We start from the raw sequence: 6,197 nt of genomic DNA, 5'->3' as shown, positions 1-6,197 counted from the left end.
ACCTCAACGGATGAAGTCAAACGTCTGCAGGCTGAGAATGCTAAGCTTACAAAGGAAATGGCGGAGCTTCGGTTCGAACAGGAGAAGTTACGGGCAGACCTACAAAAGATCCGTCAGGGGAAGAGGGAGAAGGAGGGTTCTTCTAAGCCCGCACAAGAGGAGTACCAATCGGAGCAGTTTCGCCTGCTCCTAAAAGAAGTATCGAGCCTGTCTGCTCGCTTCTCAGTGATTGAGGGCCGGGTTTTGCGCCCACCATTGGCCGCAGACAGAGGAGTAGCAGGGAATGCGACGTCTTCTTTTGCGGAAATGGCTGCAAAGCCGAGTACGTCGGCTCCACAAAGTCGGAAGGCTGCGCAGAAGTCCTCCAGCCAGCCTAGTCAGAAGACACCCGAGACTGCCACTTCAGGTAAGGGGAAAGGCAAGGGGAAGGCCTCTGCTGCCACGCCAGCACCTGATGCAGAGCAGCCCTCCACCTCCCATGGAGGATGCAGTGCCCCCTCTGATGCAGAACATCAGAGTCACTCAAACACTCCGCCTAACGGTGGTCAATGGCAGACCGCGGGAGCCAAAAAGGAGACCAAAAAGGCCAAAACAAAGGCCAACAAGGCGGCAAAACAGGCGGCCCAAAAAACCGCCAAGCAGCAGGCACGGCTCCGCACCCCTAGGTCCGCGGCTGTCGTGTTAACGCTGCGGCCCGACGTCAAGGAGAAGGGCCTCACGTACGCTACGGTCCTTGCTAAGGCGAAAGCAGAGATCGAACTCGGTGAGCTTGGCATTGCGGGTGTCCGGTGTAAAACCACTGTGACTGGTGCCCGCATGCTGGAAGTTGCGGGTGCCAGCAGCGGTCCACAGGCCGACGCTCTCGCTGAAAAGTTGAAGGCGTCTTTAGAGCCTATGGGAGTCAAGGTGTCTAGGCCCACCAAAAACGCCGAATTACGCATTTTGGGCCTAGATGACTCAGTAAGCACTGAGGAGTTGGAGGCTACCATCGCCAGGGTAGGAGACTGTTCTCCGGCCCAAGTGAAGTCAAGTCCAATTTCGTCGGGCTTCAATGGACTGGGAACAGCAGTCGTCAGCTGTCCAGTAGCGGCAGCCAAGAAACTCGCTGAGGGTGGCCGACTCCTAGTGGGCTGGGTGTTGGCACAGGTCAAGATCTTGCAGCCCAGGACCATGAGGTGCTACCGATGTCTCGTGGAGGGGCATGTCGGGGCCCAATGTTCCTCGGAGATAGACCGCAGTAACCTTTGTTATCGCTGTGGCAAGCCAGGGCACAAGGCAGGGTCATGCGAGGCCAAGCCGCATTGCATGTTGTGTGCGGCGGCAGACAAGCCGGCGAATCACCGGGTAGGCACAAAAACCTGTACCGCGCCCAAACAGAAAGGCAAAGACAAACCTGGGGTTAACCCTTCACAATCCCGGGCTCAGGAGGGAGAGAGTATGGAAACTTAATAATGGGCCCACATCTCCGCCTCCTCCAAGCGAATATCAACCACTGTGCCAGAGCTCAGGACTTGCTCCTCCAGAGCATGGCGCAGTGGTCAATCAATATCGCGGCGGTTGCTGAACCGTATTTTGTCCCTCAGAGGGATGACTGGGTGGAGGATTTGTCGGGCACAGTGGCCTTGATTTTGCGGACCACCATTGAATCTCCGTCCTTTGAAAGTGTCGTTCGGGATCGGGGCTTCGTAGTGGCGAAGATAGGTGGAGTTGTGGTCGCAGGAGTATACTTTTCACCCAACAGCACTCTCGCCAACTTTGAGGACTTACTTGGGAATTTGGGCGTCGTCGTTGGTCGAAGCCGTCCTAGTCCTGTGCTTGTTCTTGGAGACTTCAATGCCAAATCTGCGGCTTGGGGCTCCTCAACGACAAATGCGCGGGGAAGAGTACTAGAGGAGTGGGCTGTTGAGCAAGGCCTGCTTCTCCTGAACCGAGGTTCTGCTCACACGTGCGTGAGACAGCGGGGCGGGTCTATAGTGGATATTTCGTTTGCTAGCCCTGCTGTAGCAAGTCGTGTGCGGGGCTGGCGTGTCATGGAGGAGGTGGAGACACTATCGGACCATAGATACATTCGATTCGATATCTCCCCTTCGGCTTTGGACGTTCATGTACGCACCGCCTCGGGAGGGGGCAGCCCGCGTTGGGCATTGAAACGCCTAAATAAAGAGGTACTCCTGGAAGCCTCTATCGTACAGGCATGGGTCTCTGCACCAGTTAGGCCAGTCAGTGTTGACGAGGAGGCAGAGTGGTTCCGAGAGGCACTGTCACAGATTTGCGATGCGGCGATGCCGCGTATCAAGCACATTCCTGCCAGACGTCAGGTATACTGGTGGTCGCAAGATATCGCAAACCTGCGTGCCGCATGCGTTGAAGCAAGGCGCCGGTACCAAAGGCACCGCAGGAGGCGTCGCCAAACTCAGCTTGGGCCGGCTATAGAGGCGGAGCTATATGAAGCATATAAAATGGCAAAACGGGCCCTTCAGGCAGCTATTAAATCAGCCAAAATCAAGGCCCGTGAGGAGATGCTGGAGACTCTGGACACTGATCCATGGGGGCGCCCTTACCTCATGGTAAGAGGCAAACTTCGCCCTTCGGCGCCTCCGCTGACCCAGAGTCTTGATCCGCAGCTCCTGGAGGACGTGGTCTGCTCCCTGTTTCCATCTAGAGAGGAACACAACCCGCCACCGATGGCTCCGCCTTTTGCATTGCCTGACGCGGGCAACGACGATGACGTGCACGAAGTGACCCCGGAAGAATTGAGAGCAGTGTTGCGGAGACTTCAGGCCAAAAACACCGCCCCAGGACTCGATGGCATACCTGGCCGTGCCCTGGTCCTGGCCTCAAAGGCTCTTGAGCCCCGATTGCTAAGTCTCTTTAGCGCGTGCTTGGAGCGGGGCCAGTTTCCACTTAGTTGGAAGGTCGGAAAGCTGGTCTTGCTGAAGAAAAAGGGGCGCCCGGCAGATACTCCGTCTGCATATCGGCCCATTGTGCTGTTGAACGAGATGGCAAAACTCTTCGAGAGAATTGTAGCGGATCGCCTCGTCCAGCACTTGGGGAGTGTGGGGCCGGACCTGGCGGACAATCAGTTTGGTTTTCGCCGGGGGCGCTCCACAGTGGACGCAATCATGCGCGTGAGGGCCTTGGCGGAGGAAGCAGTTTTCCGGGGCGAGGTGGTGTTGGCGGTTTCTCTCGACATCGCGAACGCCTTCAACACCTTACCCTGGAGCTGTATCAGGGAGGCGCTTGTTTACCATCGCGTACCAAACAACCTCCGTCTTGTGGTTGGGGCTTATCTGGCGGATAGGGCGGTCATGTACCCGGGTCGGAATGGCTGGGGTCGGCGAGAGTGCTTGTGCGGTGTTCCGCAGGGGTCTGTCTTGGGACCACTCCTGTGGAACATTGGTTACGACTGGGTGCTGCGCGGAGCACTCCTGCCCGGCGTCGGTGTCACTTGCTACGCTGACGACACGCTGGTTACGGCGTGTGGCGAAACACACCGGCAGGCGACATTGTTGGCAACCGCTGGGGTTGCACAGGTCGTAGGGAGGATCCGGCGCCTGGGTCTCGAGGTGGCGCTTAACAAGTCGGAGGCGATGTTCTTTCATGGCCCTCGACGCGCGCCACCTTCGGGATCCCACATCATCGTGGGTGGCGTTCGCATCGACGTCGAGTCAACAATGAAGTATCTGGGACTTATCCTCGACGGCCGGTGGAATTTTGGGCCACATTTCAGGCACCTTCTACCCAAATTGATGGGAGCTGCGGGAGCGCTTGCTCGGTTGCTGCCCAATCTCGGTGGTCCAGACGCCTCCTGTCGGAAGCTCTACACTGGGATCGTGCGTTCAATGGCCCTTTATGGGGCTCCTGTGTGGGCGGAAGCTCTGACGGACCGCAACGTCGCAATATTGCGGAGACCGCAAAGATCGATGGCCGTCAGGGTAATAAGGGGGTACCGCACGATCTCCTTCGAGGCGGCGAGCCTCCTTGCTGGATGTCCACCCTGGGATCTTGAGGCAAAATCTCTCGCCTCCTTGTACCAGTGGAATAAGGAGGTGCGCGGGCGGGGTGAGTTACCGATGCCCCAAGAATATGCGCGGCATCGCTCCCAGCTCCGAGGGGTCTTATTAGTGGAATGGAGGGAGCGGTTGGATAATCCCAGCGCAGGGCATGCCACGATAGCGGCGGTAAGGCCTGTCATGGAGGATTGGCTAGGGCGCCAACATGGCGTCCTAACTTTCCGGCTGACGCAGATACTTACCGGACATGGTTGTTTCGGTAGGTATCTGCATCGCATAGGTCGGGAGCAATCGCCCGATTGCCACCACTGTGAGGACCGCCTTGAGGACACGGCGCAGCACACCCTGGAGGAGTGCCAAGCTTGGGCAGAACAGCGCCGTACACTCGATGCGGCAGTTGGTGGTGGTGGTCTCTCGCTCCCAAACATCGTGCAAGCGATGGTTCGGAGCGAAACAGCGTGGAGTGCCGCTGCCTCCTTTTGCGAGGAGGTGATGTCTGCAAAGGAGGCGGCGGAACGTGAGAGGGAAATTTCAATGGTGGATCCCTCTCGCAGGAGACGCAGCGGGCGCCGAAGGGCAAACGACGACCTCCGGCCTCCATGAGTTGCCGACCTGCGGTTGACGGGCGTAAGGGGCGTTCGTCAACCGATACATAACCAGGTCAGGAGGTAGCGCACCGTGTTCCGGGTGCGCTTCTGAGACGGAGCTGGTAGCAGCCAGCCTAGCGATGGGACCCGTCCGCTTGGCGGCGGGTCAAGTCCTGGCGGGAGTGCGGTGAATACTACCTTAGTGAGACCCGCGCAACCGCCAGTCCGTTGAGGAACAAACACAGGTTTTAGTGGGTGCAAGCCCCACATAACCCCTCCGTTTCCCCTGACGGAAGGGTATGCGTTAGGCATTTCCTGTGTATAAAAAAAAAAAAAAAAAAAAAAAAAAAAAAAAAAGGTATGAAGTCGAGCGAGCATATTGAAACAAAATTAGAAATCCAAGAGTGAAGCTCGCCCGACTTCATACCTAGGCACATTACAAGTGTAGCTAAACAAAAGTTATTTTTTACTTTTTAGTGTTTGTGGTTTTGAAGTCGGTTTTATTTTTCTTTTGAAAATTTTTTATTTCACAATTTTTAGTGGCCCCACTGTACTATAATACTGTAATATGCTATGCCCAGTTAAAACCCTACTGTTTACTAAGCTATTACACTGATCGCGAGCTATTTGCTCCTATCCATTGAGGAGTTCTGTTCTCCATCTCCGAAGATATTCATCAGATCTTCACTAAATTTATATGGGACCACCTGCACAGTATACCCTTTCAAACAAAAAAAAAATTTTCCAAATCGGTCCTGGGGTCTTTGAGTAATCGGGGAACATACATAAAAAATATATAAAAAAAAAAAAAAGATTCCGACGAATTGAGAACCTCCTCCTTTTTTGGAAGTCGGTTAAAAATGCTGTTTATAGGAAGGATATTCGAAAAAATTTGTAACCCTGTAAGCATTTTAAGGGGTTTTGAGCACTGAGCATCTTACACTGAGAAATTCTGTTATTTATTATTGCGGTCATTTATATAGGTTCTCTTATTAAGATCGGACTATATTATAGTGTCTAATGCCTTAAATCCTAAAGATGTCTTTTAGGTTTTAGTATTCTTGTCGTAGCATACAATATAACTCTAGCCCTAATTCGCACGAGCGTTAAAAAACGTTGACGTGTGAACAGATACTTGGGTATGCCTTTGTTCTATTAGAACGCTTTTTAACGCTTCATACAAACGTAGTTCCAATTTCATTTGAATACCAAAGTCAATGAAATTTTGCAGACATACTCTAGAAACTAATATGTATGTCTGTGGTTTTCCAGATTTCTGTTAATATACTCAGTTTCAAAGTTACGCGGTCTTAAAAATTCACATACAAATCTTTGAGCCCCTGTAATTTTAAAACTACATATTTTTAAAAATCTAAAACATCACAGACACAGATAATTAGTTTCTAAAATATGTCTGCAAAATTTCATGGACTTTGGTTGCTTAATATTCAAATGAATTTGGAACTACGATTGTATGGAGCAAGTGACGGAGAGAGCCCTGTTAACGGACGGTAAAACAGCTCTCGTGCGAATGAGGCCTTACTCTTGATTTAAGTTTTACAAAGAAAACGCTCGGCATAAAAACAATGATGCGACT

This window comes from Maniola jurtina, chromosome 27 (assembly GCF_905333055.1).
Source record: "Maniola jurtina chromosome 27, ilManJurt1.1, whole genome shotgun sequence".
Lineage (NCBI taxonomy): Eukaryota > Metazoa > Arthropoda > Insecta > Lepidoptera > Nymphalidae > Maniola > Maniola jurtina.
Note: the sequence above shows the minus strand (reverse complement) of the source record.